This window comes from Neovison vison, chromosome 7 (assembly GCF_020171115.1).
Source record: "Neovison vison isolate M4711 chromosome 7, ASM_NN_V1, whole genome shotgun sequence".
Classification (NCBI taxonomy): domain Eukaryota; kingdom Metazoa; phylum Chordata; class Mammalia; order Carnivora; family Mustelidae; genus Neogale; species Neogale vison.
In genome coordinates this window covers 52,255,051-52,282,976 of record NC_058097.1, presented here as the reverse complement: position 1 = coordinate 52,282,976, position 27,926 = coordinate 52,255,051, and the positions used below count along the sequence as shown (strand labels likewise).

General features: G+C 53.5%; 1 protein-coding gene across 3 annotated transcripts in view; it reads left to right on the top strand.

Moving 5' to 3' along the window:
- The first annotated feature begins 10,098 nt into the window (after positions 1-10,098).
- BICRA (BRD4 interacting chromatin remodeling complex associated protein) overlaps positions 10,099-27,926 on the top strand; it is a 74,999-nt gene continuing 57,171 nt past the window's right edge. For 2 of the 3 annotated variants that reach the window (XM_044257009.1, XM_044257005.1), the window contains exon 1: positions 10,099-10,221. The gene's annotated coding sequence lies outside the window, so the exon portion shown is untranslated. Of the gene's footprint in view, positions 10,222-14,556; positions 14,589-27,926 lie in introns of those variants that run through there. The other variant, XM_044257007.1, reaches the window with a different exon arrangement.

Genomic DNA, 27,926 nt, shown 5'->3' with positions numbered 1-27,926 from the left:
TTTGTGGATTAAACAGTGTGGCAGGGTTCTGTTTCCTGATTTCAGTAATGGTCCTGGGGTTGTGGAAGAGAATCTCTTTGTTCTGTAGCTCCATGCCAAGGCGTTTATAGGGATCGAGGGATACAGGGTGCACAGTCGCCTCAAATGTTCGGAAAGGCGTGACATAAAGCAAATGTGGCAAAATGTGATTAACTAATGAATCGAGGGAAGAGTTTTTACCCTTCCTGCTAGTTTTCTATAGTTCGATCTTATTTCAGGTGAAAAATAAGACAACAGGGGGTGCCTGGGTGGCTCAGCCGGTTAAGTGCTGGACTCTTGATCTCAGCTCAGGCCTTGATCTCAGGGGCAAGAGTTCAAACTCCGAGCACAGTGCAGAGTCTATTTTAAAAAACAGAACAAAACAAAACAAAACCACACAGGGGGCGCTTGCGTAGCTCAGTCCGTTAAGTGTCTGCCTTTGGCTCAGGTTATGATCTCAGGTCCTGGGATTGAGCCCAGTGTCCGGCTCTGCACTCAGTGGAGTGTCGGCTTGTCCCTCTGCTCCTCTCCTCTGCTCATGCTCTCTCTGTCTCTCTCTCTCAGATAAATAACTAACATCTAAACGAAAAACCCATAAGTAAACCCATAAGAAAAACACATAAATAATAAATAAAAATAAAAACAAGAACAAAAACATTCATTCCGCTCCTTGGTCGATACCCAAGAGAAGTGAAAACCTGTGTTGTCACAAAAACTTGGGCGTCGATGTACAAAGCAGTGTTATTCCCAATACCCCAAAAGTGGAAACAGCCCCAATGACTCTTACCTGAACGTGGGAACCAGATGTGGTATACCAAATCAGCAGAATATTACTTAGCCATAAAAAGGAATGACCTACTGATCCCGGCTACATGGGTGAACTTGGAAAACACTATGCTAAGTAACAGAAGCCAGCCACACGAGGCCCCCTTTGTATGATTGATTCTATTTATGTGTAATGTCCATGACAGACAGATCCCTAGAGACAGAAAGCAGATTGGTGGTTGCCTAAGGTTGGTGGGGAAGGAAAATGGGGAGTGACTGCTGCTGGGTATAGGGTTTCTTGTTGGGTGATGGAATGTTCTGGAACTAGGTAGGGGGGATGGTTGCCCAGCCTCGGGAATGTACGGAAAACCACTGAACTGTACACTTAAATTGTGAATGTGAATTCACAAAAAAAGTGAATTGTACACTTAAAATGAGTGAGTTTTATGGTATGGGAATTGCATAGTGACTTAAAGTAACAATGCTGACAGCAAGCCTTTCAATGACTGTGTATCAATGACTGTGTATCTTTGGGATCAGACCGCAAATCCATGGTATACATACACAGAGTCCTTTGGCTTCGCTCAGCTAAGCTTCCAACACTCCAGCAGCCTGACCTGACTTCTAACCCTGCCAGTGCTGCCTCTGGACCTTTGTACCTGCTCTTCCCTTCCACCCTTGTTGGACAAACTCTATCACCTTGGAGTTTTAGCTTACAACTGACTTCCTGCAGAAGGTCACCCTTAATCCCTGGAGATCAGGTCCTGGGCTCCCAAAGTAGCATTTGAGATCATTTCCAGGTGACTTATTTTCATGAGTTTATTTTAATGCATGCCAGGGGAGGCGGGGTCTTGGGGGGAAGGAAGGAACCAGTCCAACACACCTGTGATTTCATGACTATTGGTGCTTAGGATGAGCCTAAGGTAGCCCCATGGGAATCCATTTGAGGAAGAAAAAAACCAAGCTGGTTGAAAGAACAAATTAAAAATATAAACAGTAAATGCGGTATTCTGCACAAATTGTGAAATAGTCCTTTGGGAATCCCAGAAGTTGAGAAGTCCCCAGGGTCCGGCTTAACTATGCCTGACCTTCCATAGCCGCCACCAGGCTAATTAATAGCTATCACTTGGGGAATAGTTTGCTTTATGTCTGTTCCCCCCATCCTGCCCCTCTCCTGCTGGGGTCTGGCAGGGCTGGGCGTGTCCCCAGCATCACCTGCATAGTGTGGGGCACAGAGCAGGGGCTCAGGGAACCTGTGTTGAAAGAACAGTGCTGAGCTGCCTCAGGGTGTGGAGCCCTTCTGCCAAGGGCACTAGGGAGCCCTAGCACCGTTTCCATCGGGAATGTCAAGTCTCATCTGTGCTTCAGGAACTCTGGGCTCTCTCTCCACTCTGGGCCCAGAAAATCAACACTCCTCCCTGCACTATGTTTTCCTATCAAACTCCTCTTTATCAATTCTCCTCTGCCAGGAAGACTTTCTGAACCCCAGGCTGGGGCTCCGGGCTCCCAGATCCCCCTTCGTCCCCCATGCCAGCCCTGACAACACTGGGGATGGGTCTGTATCCTCCATAGACCTGGGAGAGCTTTATGAGGTCTGCCCTGGGCTCTCTCTAATCCCTCCAGAGCAGGTGCACTGACTGGACCCCACTTCCCTTCCACTTCCCCCAATGTCCCCCTTCTTTCCCTCCACCTGGCCCCTCTCCAGCTATTTCTGGCTCCTCTCCTTGAATACACTGCCACGTGAATTACTTTTAAAGCCGTCTGTGCTCAACACCACTGCTTTCCTTCTTCGCTGCATATTACAATTTTTAACCTTTTATTTTTTTTGAAGATTTTATTTGTTTATTTGACAGAGAGAGACCCAGCGACAGAGGGGACACCAGTAGGGGAGTGGGAGAGGGAGCAGCAGGCTTCCTGCTGAGCAGAGAGCTGGACGCAGGGTTCGATCCCCAGACTCCAAGATCATGATCTGAGCTGGAAGCAGAAGCTTAACCAACTGAGCCATCCAGGAGCCCAGCCTTATATTTTCATCGTGTATGCATCCACGTTATATCAGGTGCCAGCACTTGGTTCCTTTTTGGGGCCATATACTACTCTATTGCATGGGTTCACCACATTTTGTTTATTCATTTATCTACTGATAGATGCATGGGTTTTCCCCTTTTGGCTATTGTGAGTAGTGCCGCTATGAACAGTCTTGTCCAAATTATTGTTTGAACATGTGGTTTCAATTATTTGGGGGGTGTATAACTGGAAGTGGGTCTATGGTGATTCTATGTGCTGGTTACAGAGGGAAACACCAAACTCGTGGCTAGACCATTTTACCGACCAGCAGTGTATGGCAGTTCTGATTTTACCGCATCCTTGCTAACACTTGTTCTTGTCCCCTTTTCTCATCATGGCCATTCTACTGAGCGTGGAAGAGTGTCTTACTGTGGTTTTGATTTGCATCTCCCTGGTGACTGCTGACTTTGGGCACCTTTTGCAAACTACCCACAGCTCCCCTCCCCCGCCCCATCGCACCTCCCCTAAAAGCCATTTTCTCCACGTTTGCCAATCCAAAGGTTTATCTCAGCTCCCATTCTTTTTTTCTTTTTAAAGATTTATTTATTGATTTGAGGGGGTGAGGGGCAGAGGGAAAGAATCTCCAAGCAGACTCCCCACTGAGCATGGAGCCCAATATGGGGTTCAATGCTGGGATCCCTGACATCACGACCTGTCAGCCCCCATTCTTTCCTCTCTCCTAGCAACTTTGGACACCTTCCTCTCTCTCCAGCCATGTCCTGCCTGTTCTCCTTGCTCTTCTTTTTCTCTTTTCTGCAGGGAGATGTGGGGACATGGGCCAGTTTATTTCACTTCTCTGTACTTTAGTTTCTCCATCCATGAGAGTGGTAACACTTTTGACTTCTGGGTTGTTGCAAAGATTCAGTGAGCTGATGTGTATGAAAGGCTTAGAAGTGTGCCTGGCACATAATAAGCAATAAATAAATGTTTAATGGGTAAAAGGGCCAAGGGCAAAACATTTTCTCTGTGAACGGTACTTTAAAAAATTTTGCCCTAGTGTAGAATTTTAGAAAGAACCGCCAGGAATTCTTTTATTAAAAACAAGACAGGAGCACCTGGGTGGATCATTAGGTTAAGCATCCGACTCTTGATTTTGGTTCAGGTCATGATTTCATGGTCCTGGTGGGATCAGGCCCCCGTGATGGTGATGATGCTCTGTTCCTCTCCCCGCCCCCACCCCATGCTCTCTCTCTAATAAATTAATAAACCTTTAAAAACAAAAACAAAAAAACTCTCTACCACAGAAGATAGTTGCAAAACAGTTCACTTCCATGAGGACAGAACAGTTTTTAGGGGCAAGTGTAATAAGGCAGTTAAAAAGTATGAGGTTTGGAGCAGGGCTGCCTGGGTTCGAGTCCCCACGCAGCCTGATCTTGGCAATTTTGTAACCTCTCTGTGACTCAGTTTCCATGTGTGTAAACCAGGGATGATATTAGACTGTCCAATCTGCTAAGACTTGATCGGGCATTCACTGACTTTAAACACCAGGACTGGCCATAACTACATCTTGTAGATGGGCAAATTTTCACTCTAGGCTTGGGTGACTTTCACGGCAAACTAAATGTTTCACAAACCCCGGATCATCGAAATTTATACAGAGGAAATCTTCACAAGTAAGAACCGTAACAGTCCCAAACTCATTAGCTGCCGGAAGCTGTTCTCATCCTCTTCCCTAGATCTCCCAGAACACGGGAGTTTTCAAGCAATTCAAAACCAGGGACAGGGCTCCCCTCTGCCCATTCAGTCAGTGGATCCCTACAACCTCAGAAGGGGTTTATCAGTGAGGCTGACTACCCTTCTTAAAGGGGCTCTCCTAGATTTTCTTATGCTTCTTTCCTAAAAGGGCTTGGTTAGGTTTGTTTCTCCTCATGGTCCCCCAAGCACAGCTAAGGCAGCCCCTTAGGATGTTAAATCCCCGGGGTGATTACTAAATTGCTTAAAGCAACAAAGGCACTCTCTTCGTTGGGTCTGGCTATGCGGTAGTACAGGAGTTATTGAAGACACTCATTCCCAGCCAGGCCCTCCCCAACCCCCAAGGCCATTGTGGAGGTACAGGGGGTGCAGGTCTGGGGCCCACAACCTCTATAGCCAAGTCAAGAGTTTCCTCAGGGGGAGTAGGGGCAAGGTGGGAGGGTGCAAAGGGAGAGTTCTCAGAACTCAGTATTTTTGTTTACAGTGTATGTATTTCTTTGAATGGATGATACAAGGTTCGAACTTTTGTGCAAAAGTACAGAAAGATCCACCCTCCCCTACCCTGTCTTCCTCTCCAGGGACAAATGCTGTTACCAGTTTGTTTTCGCTTTCAAAGATACTCTGAGCCTTTGAGAAGCAAAAGCTTGTATTTCTTTTCACCCACTCCCCCACTTTTAAATCATTATACACTCTGCTCCCCTCTTTGGCTTTTTTTTTTCTTGACCGGAAAAATAGCTTGTGCTGTGTCGATTCGGGTATGACTTCCTCATTTTAGGATTACTTCGTGTCCCATTATGGGTCAGGCCACAGTTTATTTAACGAGTCCCCCATCCATGGACAGTTAGGTTGTTTCCTGGCTCGTGTGTTGTTCTGTGTTTTTTTCCACCTCTCAGGCGTTTTTAGAAAAACAAAAACCATGCTCCCCAACCCGATCCTTGATTAGCATTTGTCGAGAAATGAACGGAAGCTCCAACTTGCCCACCGCCGCTACCCGCATCTGCCCAGGGTACCCCCACAGCCCGAACCCCACTGCACCCGCGGCGCGCTCAGCGCGGGTGCTAGCTGTCAGGCGCGGGCCCCGGCCCTCCAAAGCCCCGCCCCGCGGCCGGCCCGCAGTCGGGCCGATTCAAATCCAGCCAATGGCAGCGTGTAAACAAACCCAGGCCCCGCCTCTCGATGAATAATTCCCCGAGCCAGCGCGAGGCCCAAAGAACCCTGTAGGGGTTGGGGGTGGGACAGAGAGGTGGCCCCGCCCCCAGGCTTGGGCCAATGGGCGATCAGACCCCGCCCCCCGCACTTGCCGCGCTGAGGACCCGAGTCCGGGTTGGGCTCGCAACTGCCTGATTTCGTTCTCGCTCTCGGCGTCTGCCTTCAGAGCGGACCAGTAGGGCCAGGAGCTGGGGCAGCGCACTCCCCTTGTACGAGCCATATTTAAAGGGCGCGGTCAGAGGGCAGAGGTGGGAATTAGTGCCCTCTGATTTCCCCTTCTTTCCTCACCTCGCGACTAAAACCCGGGTCCTTGGAGAGGTCCCTGATGGAAACTTTCTCTTCTCAAACCCCATTGAATCGAAACCTGAAGGGACCGCAGAGTGTTTTAGAATCGGGCAAGGCTTCTTCTTTTGTTTCCTCTTGTTACTGAAGTGTTCCATACATACAGAAAAGTGCACGAATCGTTAAGTGTGCGGCTGAAACGAAAACCAAGAACACCAGCATCCTCCCAGATGAAGAAACAGAACTTGGGTTGGCGAAGTTTTCAACTTTGCAGCAGCCCGTGCGAGGGAGGGGCCGCAACGGGCCGCAACGGGCCGCAACGGGCCGGGTTTTGACTTTGAGAGGGACCCAAGAAAACCCACCCCTTCTCTGTAGGGAGATGGCCATCAGGCCAGACGTTGGTGAGGGTCCTGCAAGGTGGGAGCTGGAGTGCAGGGCTGGTAGGAGAGGCAGGCCTCAGTTACAGGTAAAGGGGATTGTTGGCAGAGCTGAGGGTGGGGCGAGGAAGGACTAGCAGTGGGACTGGATGAGACAGAAAATGCTGTGATACTTGGGCAAGAGGGCGTTGGGGGGCGAGGAGAGCTGCCCTGGCTGGAGGATTGGGAACGCAAAGAGGACTTGCAACCAGTGGGCTTGAAGTGGAAAAAAACCCTGGGTTAGGGCGGCTTAGTCCTCCAATGTACTGGATCCTTCCATGGCCAATAGTGGGTTTCCTGCTGTTCCTTTTCAGCTGCTCGGTTATAATGAAAACAGTCCCATTAAGTGTTGAGATGAAGGGCAGAAATCCAAGCTTGTGTTGGGGCTGTGGCGTTTTAATAAGCTCAGGTCCAATGTCTAGGGCTTTGCTTGTTGTTGAGAGGGCCACAAGGGCCTAGAGAGGCCGTTTTCCTTACAGAAAACTTGTTTGGACCCCCTTATTCATTCAGCAAACGCTTATGAAGTGTCTGTCACCTGCCCAGCCTTATGTTAGTAAAGAGGAGATACTGTGACCCATATGGGATTAAGTCCCAACTTGGGAGGCAAGGACCCTGAGGTGGGGAGAGAGGAGGAGAGGGGTAGCAGAACACAGAGATGTAGCCTATTTGCTGGTTGAGGATAGGTCTGGTCCTCATCTTTCACATCTGTACACTGCTTTGTCCCTATGACCTTCGGGATCCTTGTCTTGTTTCAGCCTCTCTGTGATCCTCATACAAAGTTCGGACCCAGGGGACACGGAGCCGGGTTTGACTCCCAAGCTCTGTGACCTTGATCTGGTGTCTTACCCTCTCTGAATCTGTTTCTCCTTCACAAAATAGAGGATAGAATTGAGGTTTAAAAGAGAGCCAGCACCTGGCTCAGAGGGTTACTCCGCTCATCAGAGCATTGATCAGAGTGGGGAGTTAGCATTACCGGGTTAACCGAGTTAAGGGGGAGGTAACACATGTCTGTAACACATGGACCAATAAGATGGATTTGATGGAAGGACAGTTGCAGATGTGTGATGAAGTCAGGGGAGTGACACACTGACAGTCCGATCTCAGTGGCGGATAATTAGGTGTTCACCACTTTAAAATTTTCATGATAAAATGCTGGGGTGGGGTGGGGGTTCTCGGTGTCTGACTATACACTCCCATTGGACTGATGAGAAAGTGGAGGAGCTGGAAGAAAAGTGACTCACCCCAAGTTCATCTGATGACTCAGAGCCAGTTGGTGACAGAACAAACGCCAGGGTGTCCTGGCTTGGTCCCCACAAGGAGCTGAACCTATCTGGGTCTCACCACCAACTTAACCCTTAACCTAGAACTCCTGACTTGTGTGGAATTCTCAAAGGGATAATGGGTACCATCCCCAAAAGACAGCAGGTCACTTCTCGTTTGAGCAGATAATGACCCCTACACTGGCCTTGGACATTTGATACCCCAGGGCTTGGCCAGTCATGGCTAGGTTTGGGGTTGACTTTTTCTTGGCTTCCTTTACATCTAGCCAGGCCCATTCCAAGTGGCATAGCATCAAGACTGTCTTCCAAAGAGGTCAGATGTGTCTGTGGGAGGGTAGGTATTCTCTTTGTTCCAAAGAATTTCTTGAGCATGAAGAACCAGGCAGTGTTCTTGGGGGGGAGAGGTGTGCAGATACCAGTGTTCCCCTGTCGTGCAATGCAGGGGGGTAAGTGAAGTTAGATCTTTTATTGCAGTCTACTAACTTTTAACCAGTCTTCAAGTGCTGAGCTCTCCCAGTGGGGGCTGGCAGCTTTGACAGACCCAAGTGCCACCCAGCTCAAATCAGGTCCTACTTCGTGGTTGTGTGGCACTGGTCCGAAATACTTCCCCTCTCAAAGCCAATTTACTTCTCTACACTGTAAACTGGGATTCAAGGTTTCTAGATGGCGGTGGCTAGAGGTCTCTTCCTAGCGGGCGCTACTGAGGTCTGAAAACATTGTGCTTGGCCCTGGAGCTCAATTGCAGCAAATAGAAGGGCAAGCTGCACAAGTCCACGTGTATATGGCCCTTCTCCAAAGGGTCTCATACTTCCAGTACGATCCCAATATAAGTTACGGATTATTTTGTAACTTATTATTATTATGGATTATTCACCACTGTCTCCTGTTTGGGGTAACCCAAAGCTGATTAAGTTTACTTTCTACATAATAATCACAAATGGTCTGCACTGATCTGGCATTTCCTACCAGGTGCAGATCTTCACAAGCGCGTATCTGGTCCTAACGACCTTGTGAAGTGAGGCCTATGATTGAGATGAGGTAATGGAGGTACAGAGACGTTAAGTCACTCGCTCAAGGCCACACAGCAAGGACGCGGCAAACGCAGAACGGGAACCGCGGGCTTCACCGGTTGGAGTCAGGGCCCGTAATATCTTAAAAAATATGAAGGGTACCACCAAGATAGTAGGATAAATACTAAAACTTAAAACACAGTTCTCCATCATTAATTCATCGAACACACATTTATTAAGCAGCTTCTGTGTGCACGGAGCTTTTTAGGGCACTGAGGAGGCCGAAGGTAACAAAAAACCTATAGAGAGGCCTCCCAGGCCTGTGCACCCCTTAAGGGCAGGCTGGTCCGGCCCATTTGGGTCCCCGCTGGGCCCCCAGCACCGCAGAGGACACACAGTAGGGGCCCACCGAGCGTTCCCTGAACGAACGAGGGAATCTAAGCGTCCCGCCCGCAAGGCGTTCACGGGCTGGTGGGGCGGAAACGGACCCAACACCACCGAGACGTCCTGGGGCTTCTGGGAATCCCATCAGCGCCGGCCGTGAGGCCTCTAGGAAGCTCTGAAGTTGGACCCCGCGTTCCCGGCGCCCCCCACCCCGGGGCCGTCGCAGGTCAGCAAAGACCGATTGAGGTGAGTGATCAAGCCATGCCCGGGGTCCCGGCCGGTCACCCCAAACACCCCCCTTGCCCGCCGCCTTCCACCCTCTTCGCTTCGGTTCCCGGCTCCTTCGCGGTTCCAACGGCGAGGCGCCCCCTCTTTATCCTCTACTCCCGCTACCTTTTCGAACCTTCGGCACCCGCTCTGGGCGCGTCCTCCCGCCTGGCGACTGTCCCCCGCGTCCGGCGCGCGCCCCGGGCGTACGGCACCCCTTTCCCCAGCGGACTGGACGCCCGGGGTCTGGGAGCGCGAATCCCTCAGCCATTTCCCCCAACCCGGAACGCCGTGCGCGGCAGTCGGCCGACTCTACCAGAGCCTGGGAAGGCGCGACCCCAAACCCCCGAGACTGGGGCCGGGGAGGGGGCGGCGCTGGCGCGCAAGGCACCCCCCCCGGGCGTCCTCGGCCTCCCATTTGCTCCCGGGCCCGCCGCTCGGCGTCCGGAGCCGGGGCTGGTGTGCGGAGCGCGGGGCGGGGCCTCCCCCAAGCCCGTCCCCCGGCGAGGGCGGAGGGAGGAGGAGGAGGAGGAGGAAGGGGGGGCGGACACAAAACCTGCAAGGTTTTTTTTTTTTTTCTTTTGCATTTAATTAATTTTTTTTTTTTTTTTTTTCCAAACCCGAGGGGTCCTCCCCGGAGCGCGCGCGGGTCCGGGGCGCCCGGGCCGCGGCGCGGGGCGGCGGCAGGGCCCTGGCGGAGGCTGCCGGGCGGCCGCCATGCGATCAGGCAGTGCGCTGACCGGCCCGGCCGGTCGGCCCCTTCTGGGTCCTCCCTTTGCAGCCCGTGCGGGGCCGTCTCGGAGACCCCGCGCCGACGGCTGCTCAAACATCAGGGTGAGTTTCTCACAATGTAGCAATTTCTCTTTAAATCTCTTAACTCTCTCTACCTGCGAGTCGGGGCTGTGACAGGGCGCAAAAGCGAGGGGGGAGTGGGGGTTGGCGGCGAGGGTGTGTGTGGGGGGAGCCGGAGCCGGGGCCGAACCCACCCCCCCGACACTCACACACTCAGCCCCCCAACCGGGGCGCAGCGCCCGCTGCCTCTTTTTCTGCTCGGCGCCCACCACCCCCGGCAGCCCCCCCACCCGCCGCGTCTCTCCCACCATCACCGCCGCCCCGATCCTGCGGGGACCCCCCCACCCCGGGCTCCCCTGCCCAAACCCGGCGCCCGGTGCCTCCCCGGCCCTCCCGCCGGCTGCCGGGGATACAATGGAGCGGCGGAAAAACGAGACCTAACGTTCCACGGGGGGAGGGGCGGGGAGACCCCCCCTCCCCCGGCCCGGGGGCCCCCTCTCCTTACCCTGCTCCCCGCCTTTCGGAGAAGAAGAGGGCAATGGGGCAGCGGTTCGTGCTCTCCCGGCCGGAGGTGGCGAGCCTTCATCTCCCCCTCTCGCGGTCCTCTGCGCCCCCTCCCCAAATCCCTGCCGGGGGTGCCGCGAAGAAACGGGGCCTCCGGCAGGCTGGGGAGGGATGGATGCGGAAGGAGGCCGTTGGGTCTCCCCCTCCCCACCGCCCCTAAACAATGAAAGGAGTTGACTTGGTCCCCCAACCCCCAGCGAGGAAGGGAGTTGACCCCCTCCCCCGCTAGCTGGCTGGTCCCGGAGGGGGCCGTTACGGGAAGGGGGAGGGGAGGGAGGGGAGCCTTACCCCTGTCACCTCCCGACATTTGGGGCGGCCCCCCATCTCCACCCCCTCGGCCTGGGAATGGGAGGCACCAGGCCCAGCCCGGGCACCGCGCTCGGGTGGTGACCTTTAGACAAAGGCAACCCTTTCCCTGGGGTGAGCCCGGACGAGCCGGGCCCGCGGCCTCCCCGGGCCCCTGCGGAGGGCGGCCAGGCCCGCGGGCACCCGGAGGGAGGGATGGAGGAGGAGGGAGGAGGGATGGAGCCATCTGGTTTTCCCATCCCTGGCTGCCCCTCGTCTGCTTCCCCGGCTCCTGTCACGGGCGGCCGCGGGGAGACAAGGGACCACGGGCTGCCCGGGCCTTAGTCAGCGGCCAGCAGAGAGCCGGGCGAGCAGCCGCGCCGGGTCTCCTGCTCGGGCTCTGGCTCCGGGCTTGGGGCTTGGGGCTCTGGGGCCAGCGGTTGATCGGAAGGTACGGTGGCTCCTTCCTCTCCGCGCCCCTTTGTTTTGCTTTGTGGTTCTGAGCAGCTGAACTTCCTGGGAGGTGGGGTCAGAGGCCGCTGTGTCAGCTCTCCCAGGGAGGCTGGGGTGACAGGTCCCAGCCCTCTGGTGTTCCCAGGCTGTGGGCTGCAGTCCGAGCCCAGCCTCAAGTCCGGACAATCAGCCCCTTTTGTCACACGGCCCTTGGATAGAATAATAACCATCTGGGGATGGACCGACTGTTTGCGTTTCCTTTGCATCTCCTTTCTGCCGGTGCCTTTGGCAGGGACATAGTTCGCTCGCTCTCTCTGTGCACTTTTACCCAGGGTGGGCATAAGGGGCTCGGACAACTGTGACCTGTGGGGTGGTGTGAGAACAGGGGGAGTTGGACAGTTCAGGAATGATCCCCTTCCCTTTTGCTGATATGTCTGGTGGGACTTACCTACTGTGCCCTCCCCTGTAGATCCCCCACACCTAGAAGCCCAAAATAACATCTCTCTACTTCGGGGAGCCTTATGGATTGGCTTCTGCTACACACTGGCCACAGCCCCCGAAGGAAGTAGGGGCAGTGATTATTCCCATTTTGCAGACGGGCTAATGGAGGCTCAGAGAGGTTCAGTGACTTGCCCAGGGTCACACAGTGCCAATTTGCAACCATTTCCGGTTTCTCCAACTGAGCTCAAGACTGTTAAGTTCTCCTGTACCCCTCTTTGGGACTTTGTACTGTTGATTTCACTTGACTTTGGTCTCAAATGTAATAATAACCTGGAAGGAACTATTGTCTGTGTGTGTGTATGTGTCTGGTCACCCGGTGTCTCCCCTCTCACCTCCACTCCTTGCTGGTTTTTGGGAAGAAGTAAAGATACCTGGCAGTTGGGCTGAGAGCAGAATCATTTCACACGTGGCTAGGAGCAGAGCGCTTACTGGCAAGAACTGAGACTTAGAGGTGTGTGGGTTGGGAAGGGGTGCCGCAGGCCTCGCTGGGTGGGGGGCCTGGGGGGAGCGCCTGGGAGCGGGCCCCATCATCATCCTTCTCTTCCTCCACCTGCTGAGCTGGGACTTAGCCCCACCAGCAGGCAAGCCTAGCTGCTGTTGGGGACCTTCGTGGTCACTCTGTGCTGCCACTTTCCATGGCGCCCTGGCAGAGAACCTTCTCTCCCATCCTCCCTGTGGCTGGTGGCAGACCCCCTGTCCCACTGTGCAGCCTTAGGCGGGTCCCTTGAGTCCCTCGTCCTCAGTTTCTTTATCTGCAGGTGATAATAATTACAGTTCCCTTAGATGACCTTGAGGTGGGTGAGGGAATTATCCAAATGTGTTATTTTTGTCATTCAGCAGACAGGATAGGTGTGCCTGTAGGGGATGGGGAGGGATGTTGGGACAGTAGCAAAAGGCCTGAAGGAGGTCTCTGTGGCTCTGGGGGTGGAGAGGGGAGGAGGAGCAGGAGCGGTGAGGGCCATCTGAAAATCAGGGACATTCCCCCTGCCAGCTCTCTGAACAGGACCCTTCCCCTTCAGGATAGACTGGTGCTGAATAAACTTGTGGGGGGTTGCTGAGGGAGCGGGGCTGGGGAGGCCCCTCCCCCACCCAGTGAAGAGGGTAACGTGGATGATCTTGCCATTTTACAGATGAGAAAACTGAGCCCGAGGAAAGCCCGTTCCTTGGCTGGGACGGGACCCCAACCCAGACTGCAGAGACTGGAAGAGAGTGGGAGAGGGGTTCCCCATGTGTCAGCAGAGCTTGGGGAGACTATGCTTGGAGAGAGCCCTGGTCCCTTATCTGGCAGTCCCGTCCTTGATGTGTAAATATCTTCCTTCCTGAGGCATAATAATTCCTTTGGGGCAGGAGGAGAGGGGCTGTGGGAAACATCCAGGTCGGTCCCTCAAGCCTGAGTGTTTCCTGAAAATAGGAACTGATTTTTTTTTTTTTTTTTTGAGTGGAGGAGCATGAGTAAGGCCCTAGAGGGACAGGCCTGGGCTCCGCCCCCCCACTTCCTTCCCAGAGGCCTCTGGGGCCTTCCCCAGCCTTCCCTCGGGATTTGGGGTCTTCCCTCCCACCCCCAAGAGCTTTGGAAGGGGTCAGCGGCAAGCACCGAGGCCTGGTAGGAAGGTTCTGGGGTGGGGGTGGGGTTCCTCAGGTTCTGGGGGGCTGCCTTTTAGCCCTAGGCCCAGCCACCAGTGGAGTTCCCGCCAGGACTCCCAGCTCTCCCCTGTGGCTGTCTTGACTCTTGGTCTCAAGAATGCAGAGGGCTGCTGGTGGTGGTGGGGGGGGGAGTTAATTGGAAACAGGAAGACATGGCATTCCTTTCCAGCGGGCCTGGGCTTGGAAAGCAGTGAGGGGCTGCCTTTTTCCCTGCCCCGCCCGGCCGGGAGAGGGGTAGGGGGCATAGTTATCTTGCTCTGGTCTCTTTTGGGTCCTTCCCCTGGCAGGCACCTGCTCCGTGGAAACAACTGACCTGAGCTACGTCCGGGAGGGAAACAGCTCCCCCCACCATCCAGAATGAATTGCTCCCTACTAATTCCCTCTTCATATCTGAGTTTTGTCTCCCCTGTTGGAAGACGAAGGGGCTGCTGGAGTTGGCTCCCCAGAGTAGGACGCTTCACCCAGAGACCCATGGGAGATGTTTGGCTGAATTGTCCCCAAAGATTCCCTCCTTACTCGTTCCTTCCGAATCCTCCCCTGCCTCACGTACCAGGCATTATGGTTTTGTTCCCATCGGCTGAAGCCTTTGTGTCTCGGTGACACGCAAGAGTCCCCCAGTGGAGAGAGTTTTCTCAGACATTTCTTGTTTGGTGACAGTTAGTTTCGTGTCCAAGTTTGTGGCTTCATGGTGGCTTGGGATCTGTTGGCATGAGAGACGGGGGAGAATGCTTTTGTTCTTTAATGGTTTCCAGTTAAGCTTCCTGAGGGCCTACTGTGTGTCAGGGACCCCATCCAGGAGGAGGCTGGAGGCAAGTGTTGTCTCCAGAGCTGGGTTCACAGCTATGGGATTTGAGTAATTCTGTCTGGGTGGTCTGCAAAGACTCCAAGGAGGAAGCAGCTTCATTCTGTCTCTCCTTCCCACCGCCCCTCAAGTGGCACAGGAGAGAAATTCAAAATACATAGTAAGTCTTTCCTTTCTCCCTCCCCACCCCAAGGCAGCTCCCCAGTCCTGATGTTCTGTGCACACATATTTATAATCGTGTGTATGTCTTCGAGAATATTCCTTGGAGAGCCTGGGTGGCTCAGTTGGTTAGGTGTCTGCCTTCGGCTCAGGTTATAATCCCAGGGTCCTGGGATCGAGTCCTGCATTGGGCTCCCTGATCAGCGGGGAGCCCACTTCTCCCTCTCCCTCTGCCCCTCTCTCTGCTCATGCTCTCTCTTTCTCTTAAACAAATAAATAAAATCTTAAAAAAAAAAGATATCTTTCAAATGCTTTCCCCATTGCCCTGTAAGTTGCTTTTTCTCACTTTATCTCCCTGGCTGCACAGCAGAGGGAGGATTTCGTCCATCTTTTTCTTGGCTGTGCCGTATTCTGTGGTGTGGGTGGACCTTCGCGTCCTTAACACAGATGCGGAAGCGTTTCCCGGCGCATGGGGATGGAAGCACGTGTCCCCGTGTCTTCGTGGGAATTGGGTATTCCCGTGCAATGTACTCCTGGAGGTGGGGGTCCCTGGATTAAGAGTCTGCGGTTTGTCATTTAGTTTTTCCTTGGAGGTAACCTTTGCAGCTGTGCTTGGACAAAGTCGTTCCTCTCCTCCTCGGGTGTCTTGGCCTCTTGTGACCTCCTGGCATCTTCCTTTCTGCCCGTGGCTTGTGTTGTGCGCTTGCCACTTGGTATGGAGGTCAAGGGCATGAACTCCGGAAGCCAGCCGTCTGTGGGTTCGAATCCTCGCTCCTACCTCTTGCTGGTCAGATGGCTGCAGGCGAGGAGCTTGCTGGTTCAGGGCCTCTGTGTTCCCCTCTACCAGATGGGTTCATCTCAGTGCCAACTTTCGGAAGGTCCTGAGGGTTACACACACAACATGCATAGAGTGCATAGGTAGCCTTATCAGTCCTTGGTGGTGTTAAACTGCCCTTGTTCAGCAGTTCTTTCTCCTGGGGTGGGGGCCTGCCAGATTCTTGGCTGTGAACCCTAACTGGCAGGCAGGGGAGGGAAGGCTTGCTTTTCCACTTAATTATAGCAAATAATCCCTCTTCTGAGTCTCGGTTGCCATCTCTGTAAAATGGGCCCACGATGGCTCCCTTGTAGGGTTGCCGTGAGGGCTGAATGGAGGCCGTGCTCCCCTGAGCTGGACAGGCATAGGCTTCAGAAACCAGCAACCGACATTGCCTTTATATTCACTGGGATGACTGTTCTGCCGTGAGACCCGGGCTGACTTCCGGGCTCTGAAAGGTCTTCCTTGTCTTCCCTGAAGGCACATGGGGAACAGTGTTGGCATAGTAAGCCGCATGGCAGCAGAGGGCACAGAGCACACTGCTCCAGCATGACGTGTGGCAGCGTGACCCTGGGAACGGATTGGGTTTCCCTGTTCCATGCCTCAGTTTCCCCAATGGAAAGACTGCTAATGACAGGAGACTTGCCTCCGGCTTCCCATGGACGTTCAGTGCTGAACACAGTGCCTGGCACATGGTAGGGGCTCAAAAAAATGTTAGCGCTGAGGTGCCTGGCTGGCTCAGCTGGTGGGAGTGTGTGACTCTTGATCTCTGGGTCGTGAGGTCAAGTCCCACACCGGGCATGGAGCCTGTTTTAAAAAAAAATATGATGATGGTGATTAAGAGAAGTAGGAAAGTCTCCCATGAGATCTGATACCCAGGTTCATACTGCTTTCCCCCTAAACCGTGGGCAATCGATATTGGCATTTTAAAGATTTATTTATTTATTTGAGAGAGAGCGCGAGGCAGGGAGAAGGGGCAGCGGGAGAATCTCAAGCAGATTCCCTGCTAGCGTGGGCCGCCCCCTTCCCCATGCAGGGTTCGATCCCATGACCCTGAGATCATGACCTGAGCCAAAATCAAGACTCAGATGCCCTACCAGCTGAGCCATCCAGGTACCCCTTTAAAGCACCCATCAAAGGTGGCAAGCATAATCGGCCCCTCTGTGCCCATCACCAGCTTCAGCAGATTTCTGCTGATCTTTCTTTTTGTCTGTTACCCTACCCCCTACTGTGCATTTTTAAATTTTTTTGGTTCTCTTCTGCTAGATACTTTTAAGCAAATTCCAGACTTTATATCATTTCAATTATATTACTGATGGTACTGCTATTTCTGGGGTCCAGAATCTGTTCCAGCGCCTCCAGGATCTGTCCTGTTCTGTGAGGGAGGAGGGATGAAGCCCATTTCCCAGGTTGGGAACACCGAGGTGGCGGGGAATGGGCTTTGGCAGGTTGTCTTTTCTCTGCTTTCCCTTCTTTGGGACCTTGGTGAGGTCCTGGTCTTGGCTACCCTGGGGCTTGGACCCTGGGGGTGTTTCTGATGACACGGGTTTGGGATTTGTCACAAGTATGTCCAGTGTGAGCCACCGTTCTGCCGTTCCGCGCAGAAATGTCCCTGTAACAGGTGAGTTGGAGAAGTTGGGCCAGTGGCAGGGTGATGGACAGGGTGACCCCGGAGGTGAGGGCAACTGGGTCAGCTGTCTCTGTTTGTGTCCTCTTGCTGCCCCTTCCAACCTTGTGACTTGGGGCAAGTTATTTCCCATCTCTAAACCCAGGTTGGAGAATCAGGAGCATATAATAATACGAGAAGCTTCTTCTGAGAGCCTTGGCATCTGTTTTGTGAATCGCGCATGGGAAAGTGTTTTACCAGTGCCTTGCTCAGAGGACAGGCTCAGCAGCTGGTGGCGGTCATTGTCACAGTCACTGTCATTAGTCATTCTGTGTGTACTTGGACTGTGGGTAACCACAGGGTAAAGAGAGTCAGGGGAAGTGTCCTTGGAGCCCTGGACAGGCTCAGCCGCCTCGGTCCCCTCCTCTTGACCCCTCCGTCCCTCTGTACGTCCCCTTCGGAGTGCTTCTTATATTTGGAGGAGCTAGAGGGGGCTGCTGACTTCTGGCTGACCCCCTTCCTTACCAGCCTGGGTCCCCTAGGCTCCAGGCTGGCTTGGAAACAGAGCGAGAGGAAAAGGTCTGTCTGTGGCTCCCGGATCCTCATTCATGACCCCTGCGGCCCTGGAGGGAGCCCCTAGTGCTTTGCAGCCTGGAGGCAAAGTGTTACCCATCCCCCCAGGACACCTGCAGTGGTAGCTCCCAGGAGCCCCCTTTCCAGAGGATGGGTGCTGCCTCTTGTTCCCTGCTGGACAGGCAGATGCCCCCAGCTCCTGCCTCACAAAGGGGTTGTGACATTTTGCTGCACTGACACCTCCCTCCTGTCCTTTCTAGGACCTTACCCATCCTTGAACACTGCAACCACCCCCCCAGGCTGGGTGAGGGGCCTTCTAAGCTCCTTACCCTCCCCTAGCAAGCTCTTGCCACAGGGGCCTGACTTGTCCCCAGAATGTGCCCAGTGACCTCCCTCCTGTGTTAAGGGAAAGATGCATACATATGTATGAGTGATGTCCCCCCCATCCCATCATCGAAGGATAATTTACATGTGATCAGATGTGGAGTCGAAGTGTGTCTCGGCATACGTGGCCGCCTGTGTCACCCACATGCCTGTCAAGATCCAGAATGTTCTCAGCATGGGCCAGAAGTCCCCTCACTGCCCTCCCCTGCCCACGGCTGCTCGATGGCTCTGGCCTATGTCCGTCGAGATGGATCCACGTGGCCTCTTCTCGAATTTTACACACTGCAGTGTGAGGTCCTTGGCGCTGAGCATCTCTGGTCCGGTGGCATGGCTTTCAGATTTAGCCGTGTCTTGGGCCTTCCGTTTGCTCACAGAGCAGGAATGCACAGGAAGGTTGTCACCTTCTTTCTCTCAGCAGAGAGAGACCCTACCCACCTTCCCTCAGGAAGTCTCAGCCTCTGAACACCCCTCCTCTGGCTACCCTGCCTGGGCCCCCAGCACCCTGATCTGGGGACGCCCTCCCAGTTCACTGACCAGCCCCTCCTCCCCACTCTGTATCCCGCTTGGGATGTAGTAGGTCTCCTGTGAGCTCTTCGTCAGGCCTGGCTTTTTCCCTAGACTCTAAACTGCAGTAGGAGAGAAACAGTGTGCTCCGTGTTCTGAGCTCCTGGCATGCACTTGAGCCCCGATGTTTGTTGACTGACTGACTGACTGACTGGTGGACGTATCACAGCAGTAGAGAAAGGGGAGGTCAGAGCCTGTGTTTGGGATCTGTATGCTGGTTCTCTAGCAGTGACCCACCTGCTTCCAAATCACCAGAGGTGTTTGTGCTCATCTCAGGGCTCCAGTTTGCTCAGAAGGCCACCTCTCAGAGTTGCAGGGTTCAGCCTGCAATCCCCTCCCCTGGGACGGGGAGCCATGGGTCTTCCAGCCACCCCAGATGCCCTTTCCATGCACATTGTCTATCCTGCCATTGCTGCCTCCCCACGGCCCTATCTGTGGTCCCCGTGTGCTCTCCAGCAGGAGTCGGAGCCCGTGGGGCACATTTGGACCATGGCCAGCCCTTTGCGATTTCCCTTCCATGGTCCTGTCTCATTTAGACCTTTCCGAAGCAGGGGGGCATTATCTCCAGGGAAGCCACAAACTCATCCATCTTCCCTGCAAGGTGAAATTCCTCTCAGGGATGCTCCTGAGCTTGGGAAGGTCAGGAGGAGGCATCAAGCCAGGCTTCCTGGAGGAGGGGGTTTCTTGAGGGAAGGCTTTGGGCTCAAGGCTATTCCCAGACCCCAGGAGAACTGCTTTAACACCCTCTTGGAGGGTGGAGGGACGCAGAGGGGAGAGATGCAGAATGGATGAACTATTGGGGTCACGAGTGAGAGACGGTGATGTTGAGTGATCAGTCCCTGGGATGGGGACAGTTCCCCAGGGAGAGGACAGGAGTGAATGGAGAATCAGCTCCACTGTGTATTGGTGGAACTTTTCGTGGCCAAAACAGGACGAGAAGAGGAGGGGTGGGATCAGGCACTGTCTCCGTCTCAGGAGCAAAGGGAGAGCTTCCAGAAAGGTCTTAGCTTAAATGGACTTGAGGGGGGCTTCCTGGGTCTGAGAAATAGGTAGGGGCAGAACCCAGACAGGAATAGGATGAAGACCCAGAGGAAGGGGAAGGATGGTGTCATGGATGGATGGATGGATGATGGATGGATGGAAGGAAGACGAGAGCTCCTAGCAGCCAGACCTTTAAAAAAATAAAATCTTACTGCACTCTTTGGCTCCCTAGTGCCCTCAGGTAGGTCTGCTCCTTCCCTCTTCTGACAAAACCCTGGTCTGGTGGCCTGAATTTCCCTGACCTTTTCCCCTTGCCTTCTTCGTGCCCCAGCTGGTTCCTGCTCCTGCACCTTTGCCCTTGCTGTGCCCTCTACCTCCCCAACTCCTTTCTGTTTCCAACAGGCCTCTGCTTACGTCCCCCCTTCTCCAGGAAGCCTTCCTTGTCAACCCCGGCCCACTGCCTTCACTTCACTAAGCTTGTTCCCGGGTTAGGATTCCTCCCCAGCACCTGACTGAGAATAAGCCTGTGATCAGGGTTTCTTGAACCAGTGAGGGCCAGGTGACCTTCCCGTGGGTCTTGGGACGAGCACATTGGATCTTCTTTTTAGGAGCTGAGCAGGCTCAGTCTCAGGAGAGGAAAGGAAAGGAGCCAAGGAAGATTCTAGAAGAGCAGGAGAGGGTGGTACTGGGTGGGGCTCAGGAGTGACCTTTTCTTGAAGGTCAGAAGGTAAGGAGCAGGGTGTAAAGGCAGAAGAAAGGTGGTACAGTTGGGAAGGACTTTGGGGGTGGGGGTCTGTGCAGTGTGGGGCTGCCTGGGGACAGGAACAGAGGTGGCCGGGGTGGGGGTGCCGGGTGCCCCACAGTACTGCCAGCTGGTGGCTGTGGGCGAGCCTTCCTGCTCGCCACTCATTACAGGAGAGTCACCTTTTACCGCAGACATTTCCCCAGAGATCGTCACACTTGACGCCACATCGCAGCTTTGGGCCAAAGATTTCAGGGGATGTGGACCCAGTTAGGAGCTTTGCCCAGGTTGTCCATGTAGCAACAAGCCTAACAAGCAGCACTGTGCCAGGCACCAGTCCAGGCCCCTTACCAGGACTGACTCATTGCACAGGAGAACCTGGAGAGGCAAGTGAGTGAGCGTCCCCATTTTTCAGATGAGAAAGCCAAGGCCCAGAGTGGTTAAATGACTTGCCCAGTCACACAGCTGCTAACGGGCAGAGTGGGGATTCCCCCCGCACGTGGTTTGCCCCCCCCCCAGCTGCAGCACAGGTCTTTAGCCGTCAATCTTGCCACTTCCTAGTTACAGCCTCCCCCCACCCCCCACCACCATGAGTAAGCCACAATCCCGGAAGCTGCCCTTCCCCCCCACCACTACCCTCAGCCTTCCCCGGGTTTGCCCTGAGATCCAGCTTGGGCCTCAGCTCAGCCTTCGGGAGCCTGGGCTCAGCAGGGCTCCATTCCTCCCTCCTCTTTCCCTTTTTACCCTCTGTGGTGTCTTCATTAACATAAGCGAGGCAGCCGCCCAGCTTCCTCCAGACGGCGGATGTGTGTGTGAGCTTGCTTGTGAGCTGGTGTGAGTCAGCCGGGCCCTCGAGGGCTGGAGGGTCAGGACTGCAGGCAGCGCTGGCCTGGAGCCACCCATGGGGATGGGGAGCCAGAGCTCCCCACCCCCGGCCCCACCAGTTCTCCGAGCCTTAGTTTCCCCATCAGTCAGCAAGCCCTCCGGCTCGGTGACCTCACCGTCAGCAGCAGCCCCACGTTCATGGCAGTGCCGGGTAGGCATGGTAGGTGTTTGGAAATGCTGGCTATTTCAGACGGGAGCCCACACTGGGTAACGTGAAACACCCCTGGCTGCCTGGCGGTGCCCCCAAGGGAGTCAGGAAGAAAGGAGAAGGATGGTTGTCAGAGACCTCTGAAGGTTGGAACCGGAGATCTGGGGTCAGAGATGGGAAATACCTGGTGGGGGAGGGGGGGACCCTCTGTGGAGTCAGATTGAGCTCATGTGCGGTCAGGTGCCTCATAAGCCTGTTGTAAGTTCTGCTCGCTGTTGCTGTCCCTGCTTTGGGCTGTGACTGTCACCAGCCAGCCTTTAGTCTGGGCCTGCTGGTGCAGGCAGCTTGGGACATGCCAGAGATCCAGTTTCTCAAACCTGAACTGGTTTCTGACAAGCGCCCTATTGAGGCCACTGCTGCTCGACGGTGGGTGGGGGGGCGGGGTTGGGGGTGAGCTGGGGACGACCCGGGTTTGGGACATGGGGAACCACACACTTGAGCAGCATGGTGCCTGGCGGATATCAGACTGGACCGTGTTTGACTTGCTTCCAGGGCGCTTGCAAATGGGAGGGACACGCGGGGCCCCAAGGCTAAAATGGGATTCCTTAACTCTTAGCTTTTGGGGTTTTGAGGGCGGCTGTGTATGAATTTTTACACGAGGAAGAAAGGCGTGTAAGTAATAACACTGCTTACTGGATCGTCTTGTCCCTGCACCCCCTTCCTTCCCTCTCCACAGGAGACTCTGCGAGGAATTTGGGGTTCAACCGCTGCTCTTCTCCCTGTATACATTTTTGTCCCTTTGATCGCACAGACTATGTGGATTCCGCCACACCTTAATTTTATGTGTTCATTGATTTGAACCTCATTCTCCACTTGGAGTATGGTCTGCGTGCAATATCCTAGGAGTTTCAACCTGTATTAGTACAATGTAGCAATTTGACAGTTCTGTGCATTAGGGACCACTCATTATAGGAAGTGTAGTTACCATATTATAATTATTTTTATTTTGTCTGCCCCCCCACTCCCCTACATCTTACTTTTTAAATTGAACAGACGTCTTAGAGTTGGTTCCGTGTCTGTAGTCTAGAATCTCATTCTTTTAGCAGCTAAGAAGCCTTCCCTAAATTATTTAACCTCTGCTCTGAGGATGCCCTTTATAGTTAAGTTCCAGTTTTTGCTCTGAACCTATAGGTATCTTTACATTGAAAGTGTGTCTCTTGGAGATACCATTGCAGTCCAACAATGTCCATTGGATGGTTGCAATGTTGAGACCAACGGTGTCCAGTAGAAATGAAATGCTAGCCACTTACACATTATTTTCTTGTATTTTAATTACTAAGTTATTTACTTGAGGGTGCTTGGGGGGGCAGGACAGAGAGAGAGAGAATCCTAAGCAGGTTCCACCCCCCACTTGATCTCACGAGCCTGATATGGTGACCTAAGCCGAAATTAGGAGTTGGAGACTTAATCCACTGAGCCACCCAGGCGCCCCTTATGTGTTATTTCAAATTTTCTAGTAGATGTGGTAGAAAGAGATGGAAAACTAAAGGGAGTATATTTTATATAATCTAATATATCCCAAATATTTTTATACGGACATGGGATCAATGAAGAAGTCACTGAGATATTTATAGTCTCTTTATTGCAGCAAAATACATGGAACATACAATTTACCATTTTAAGTATATTTTTTAAAGATTTTATTTATTTATGAGAGCGAGAGTGTACTTGTCGGGGATTGATCCCAGGACCCTGGGACACAACCTGAGCTGAAGGCAGATGCTTAACCAGCTGAGCCACCCACGCACCCCCCCCCATTTTAACTGTTTTTTTTAAGTCTGTGGTTTAGTGGCACGTCTGTCTGTAGAGTTGTGAAACTGTCACCACTGTCCATTCCAGAACTTGTTCTTTGTTCCAAACAGAAGCTCTCTACCCATTAAATACGCCCTCTCCCCCCATCCGCTCGGAACCTCTGTTCTCCTTTCTGTCCCCATGAATTTGCCTTCCCTCGGCACCTGACAGAAGAGTAATCATACGGTAGTCCTCCTTCTGTGTCTGGCTTCTCTCACTTGGCGTCATGTTCTCAAGGCTCGTCCGGGCTACAGCCTGGATCGGTGTTATTTCCCTTTTAAGGCTGAATAATAGTCCGTTGTCTGTATACACCCCATTTTTCCTCCTTTCATGCTTCAGTGGCCGTTTGGGTTGTGTCCAGCTGTTGGCTGTGGCAAGTACTCTGCTGTGAACGTTGATGTACATCCGAGTCCCTGCTTTGGGTTCTTTTGGACATACACCTGGGCGTGGAACCGCTGCATCCTGTGGGAATTCTGTGTTGAACTTGGAAGTACTGCTGGTTTTCACAGTGGCCGCACCATTTCTTGTTCCCACCAGCAATGCACGAGGATTCCAATTTCTTTTTCTTTTTCTTTTTTAAAGTAGACTCCACACTGTGGGGCTTGAACTCATGACCCTGTGGTCAGGAGTTGTGTACTGTACGAACTGAGCCGCCCGGGTGCCCCCTCAGTGTGTATTTTGCACATGGCGCCTCTCTGTTTGGACTAGGTACATGTCACGTGCTCAGCCGTCACGTGAACCTGCTCGGCTCAATAAGCCCCCTTCAGACCACTTCTGTTTATTGTCCTTATTGACGCAGCTGGATTTAAATATCCTGTCCTGCCGTTTGTTTTCTGTTTATTGCCTATGTGTTTTGGTGCCTTTTCTTCTCATCCCCTGCTGCTGTTAGATTAAATGAGTGTTTTAGTATCCCGTCTTTTCTCCATTATTAGCTGATTCATGCTACCTCTTTGTTGCTCTAGAGTGTTCATTCTGTGCCTTGGACTACGGTGTGGGCTTCAATTCTTACTAAGGTGGGAGCCATGGGAGGCTTTTGAGCTGGGGAGTGACCCGACCGAACATTTTTGTATCTACCTCTTCAGTCACTTGTGTTAAGAGTGTTTCTACCGGCCAGATTCCTGGAAGAGGAATTGCTAAGGCAGGGGGAAGCGTGCATTTAGACTTGGGTGAGTCCTGCCAAATTGCATTCCAGAAAGGCTTTACCATTCGCACCCCTTGCAAACAGCAGCCAGGATTTACTGAGTGGCTGCTTGGTGCCAGGCCCATGCCGGGCCCATGCCGGGCCCATGCTGGGCCCTAGGGACACTGGTGAGAAATGGCCCAGGTCCTGCTGCTTACATTATTCTCAGTCCTCGAGTCCCAGGCCAGCTTCTAGAACTGCCTCTGAGCTCAAAGGAAGGAGAAGCTTTCACAGGAACCAAAAAAGGAGAGAGGCCTGAAGATATTCTAGATGGTGGAGGAGGTCTGGCACGTCCCAGGTGGCCTTCGATTTAGCTGGACCAGGAGACATCCTGTAGCGGTCTGGGGACTCCATGTGTGGGCTCCCCATCAGTGCGGGGGCACACTGCGGGTGCTCCCGACGGGTAAAATAACAGTACCTCCCTTGTGGAGCTTCATTCGGGAGGATTTCACAGGAGGACAGAGAGTACATGCGTTGGTGTTTGACTAGCTTGTTACCAGAGTAAGGGAGAAATCAGCATCAGAACAGGTGGACCAGGGACGCCTGGGTGGCGCAGTTGGTTAAACGACTGCCTCCGGCTCAGGGCGTGATCCTGGAGTCCCGGGATCGAGTCCCACATCGGGCTCCCAGCTCCATGGGGAGTCTGCTTCGCTCTCTGACCTTCTCCTCGCTCATGCTCTCTCTCACTGTCTCTCTCTCTCAAATAAATAAATAAAATCTTTAAAAAAAAAAAAAAAAGAACAGGTGGACCCAACGGGCTTGACCCAAGTTTTGGACAATGTTTAAGTCCCATGTCAGATAAACCTGGGCTTGGGGTCCCAGCTTGCTCCTTCCTTGGGCAGGTTACTCTAGATCTCTGTTAAAAGAGGATAAAAGTAGGGGCGCCTGGGTGGCCCAGTCGGCTGGGCATCCCCCTCTTGACTTTGGCTCAAGTTGTGACCTTGGAGTTGTGAGATCTAGGCCCACATCAGGCTCCGCGCTGTACTTGGAGACTGCCGGGGATTCTCTCTCTCCCTCTGCCCCTCCCCACTTGCTCTCTCTCTCACTCTTTCTCTCTCAGAAAAAAAAAAAGCTAGAAGTAAACGCTCCCTGCCTCCCAGGAGCGTGACGAGAGGGTCCTCGACACCGAGATGCTGTCAGCACAGAGCGCGGTTCCTGCCAGGGCCACAGTCAGGCTTGGTAAAGCTGAGCCCCTTTTACTCTTGCTTTCATTGGCGCTGTCGCCAACATTCATTCAAGGCCTGTACGGTACCAGCCAGATCCTTCCTTGTCCCCCAGGACCGAGACCCCCAGGAAATGAGGCTGCTTGCCAGGGGTCAAGAGCATGGCACAGCGGGAATTTGAAATTGGGTTTTCCGACCCAGAAACCATGGGCTGCCTCCTTCTGGGCCTTTGGGGAGCCTCCCTGATTGGCACATGAAGATGCCTCCCCACTTAGGATGGCTGGCAAGCCATCCATGTGCCATCCACGCGCCAACCCCAAGCTCAGTGACGCCCACGGCGGCACCCCGACAGCCCCTGGTGGGCAGCAGGACCTGACCCAAAGCTGGGCTGTTCCTGGTCCATCTTTGTCATACCTCTTGCTACTGCTCACACGTTTGGCTGCAGAAGGATCAGTGTTCGATCCCAGGGTGCCCCCGCGGAGCCAAGGGTGATTGAGGAGAGATGTGTGTGCACGCTGTCCGCCTGCATAGGCAGCCAAAAAGCTGCATTTCAGGGCACATCTCACCCCACGGGTTTGGAAGGAGCGATCAGGAGCCACCCAACCACGTGCAGGGGTCTCAGTGCATGGAAAGCTCGGCGTCTTCCGGCCGTCTGCTGGATTATATTTACTACTTGCGTTCCTCTGCTCGTTGCTAGACGATCTAATGAGCAGGCGTGTCAAGCCTTGACGGGGTCTGCAGGCGAGGAAGCAGGGTGGGCGGCACAAGTGGGTGGTGAGGCTTCTGGAAACCCGTTCTCCGAAAGCCTGCCGAGCCTGGAGTCTGTGTCGGGCTGCGGCTGGCATTGGGAGAGGAAGGCAGGGTGGGGGATGGAGTGATGGGCCAGAGGATGGGAGCCTGCCCTTGAGGTCGATGCTCCCTGCGGGGCCAGATCTGTGGGAACTGGGCGAGAGAGGCCAAGTCCCGTAAATGTCAGGGGAGTGAGGATGAAGGGCAGGCACGCCAGGGCAGGGATTTTACTCCCTCTCCCCTTGGTTTCTGGCACTGTGTGTCCAGCCTGTACCCCTCTGCTGAAATCCCCGCCCTGGCTTGTTTACTAGGCACCCGAGATTTAATGTCCTCAGCACCAAACTCCCCACCTCCCACCCACCCCAAAACCAAAACTGAAACCAAGCCTGCTCTCTCCCGGCTGTCACCCATCTCTCAGTGGCAGCACGAGGCTCCCAGTGGCCTTGGGCTCTGTACTTTGGCAGCATCTCTGAAACCTCTTCTCTCTCTCTTTTAAATTTAAATCTATTTTTAAAAATATTTTATTTATTTATTTATTTATTTGAGAGAGAGAGAGAGAGAACGCACGCGAGCAGGGGAAGCAGCAGAGGGAGAGGGAGAAGCAGGCTCCCCGCTGATCAGGGAGCCAGATCTGGGGCTCCATCCCAGGACCCTGGAATCATGACCTGAGCCGAAGGCAGACACTTAACCGACATAGCCCCCCTGGTACCCTTAAATTGAATTTTTTTTTTTATTCTAGGAAACAACACATAACATAAAACTCACCATCTTTTTTTTTTTTTTTTTTAAAGATTTTATTTATTTATTTGAGAGAGACAGTGAGAGAGAGCATGAGCGAGGAGAAGGTCAGAGAGCGAAGCAGACTCCCCATGGAGCTGGGAGCCTGATGTGGGACTCGATCCCGGGACTCCAGGATCACGCCCTGAGCCGAAGGCAGCCGTCCAACCAACTGCGCCACCCAGGCGTCCCTAAAACTCACCATCTTAAACCATTCAGTAGTGTTAAGTACATTCATGTTGTCGAATTGGTGGTTTCTTCTCCTGTCTTCTGTTCCTGGTCAGTCCCACAGCTTGACCTGGGAGCTCTGCCTGCAGAATGTCTCTAGCATCTGGCCTTGTCTACCCCCACCTCCACTGCCCCCAGCCTGGTCCAGCCCCTGTCACATCCCACCTGCACCACTGCCTGTCTTCCTCCTGGTGCTCCCACCACCCCAACCCCCACCCCCTTAGATGGCCAGAGTGACCCTGCTGTAACCTGAGACTGCTCACGTCCCTCCTGTGGCTCCCGTCACTCCCAGGGGAAGCCAGAGTCCTTACAGTGGCCCTGAGTTTCTCTGTCCAGTGCAGCAGCCACGGACCACATGTGCCCTTGAACACTAGCAGAGTCGAGTGTGAAATATACCCTAGATTTCAAAGTCTTAGCATGAAGTGGGTAGGGGGTATAAATGACCTCACTGATGTTTTTATATTGATGACACATGGAATGATCATGGTTGTAAATTTCAGGTTATATAAACTATATTATTAAAATTAACTTATTCAGGGGTGTCTGGGTGGCTCAGTCATTTGAGCCTCTGACTCTTGATTTCGGCTCAGGTCTGGATCTCAGGATGGTGAGATTGGGCCCTGTGTCAGGCCCCATGCTGGGCAGCATGGAGCC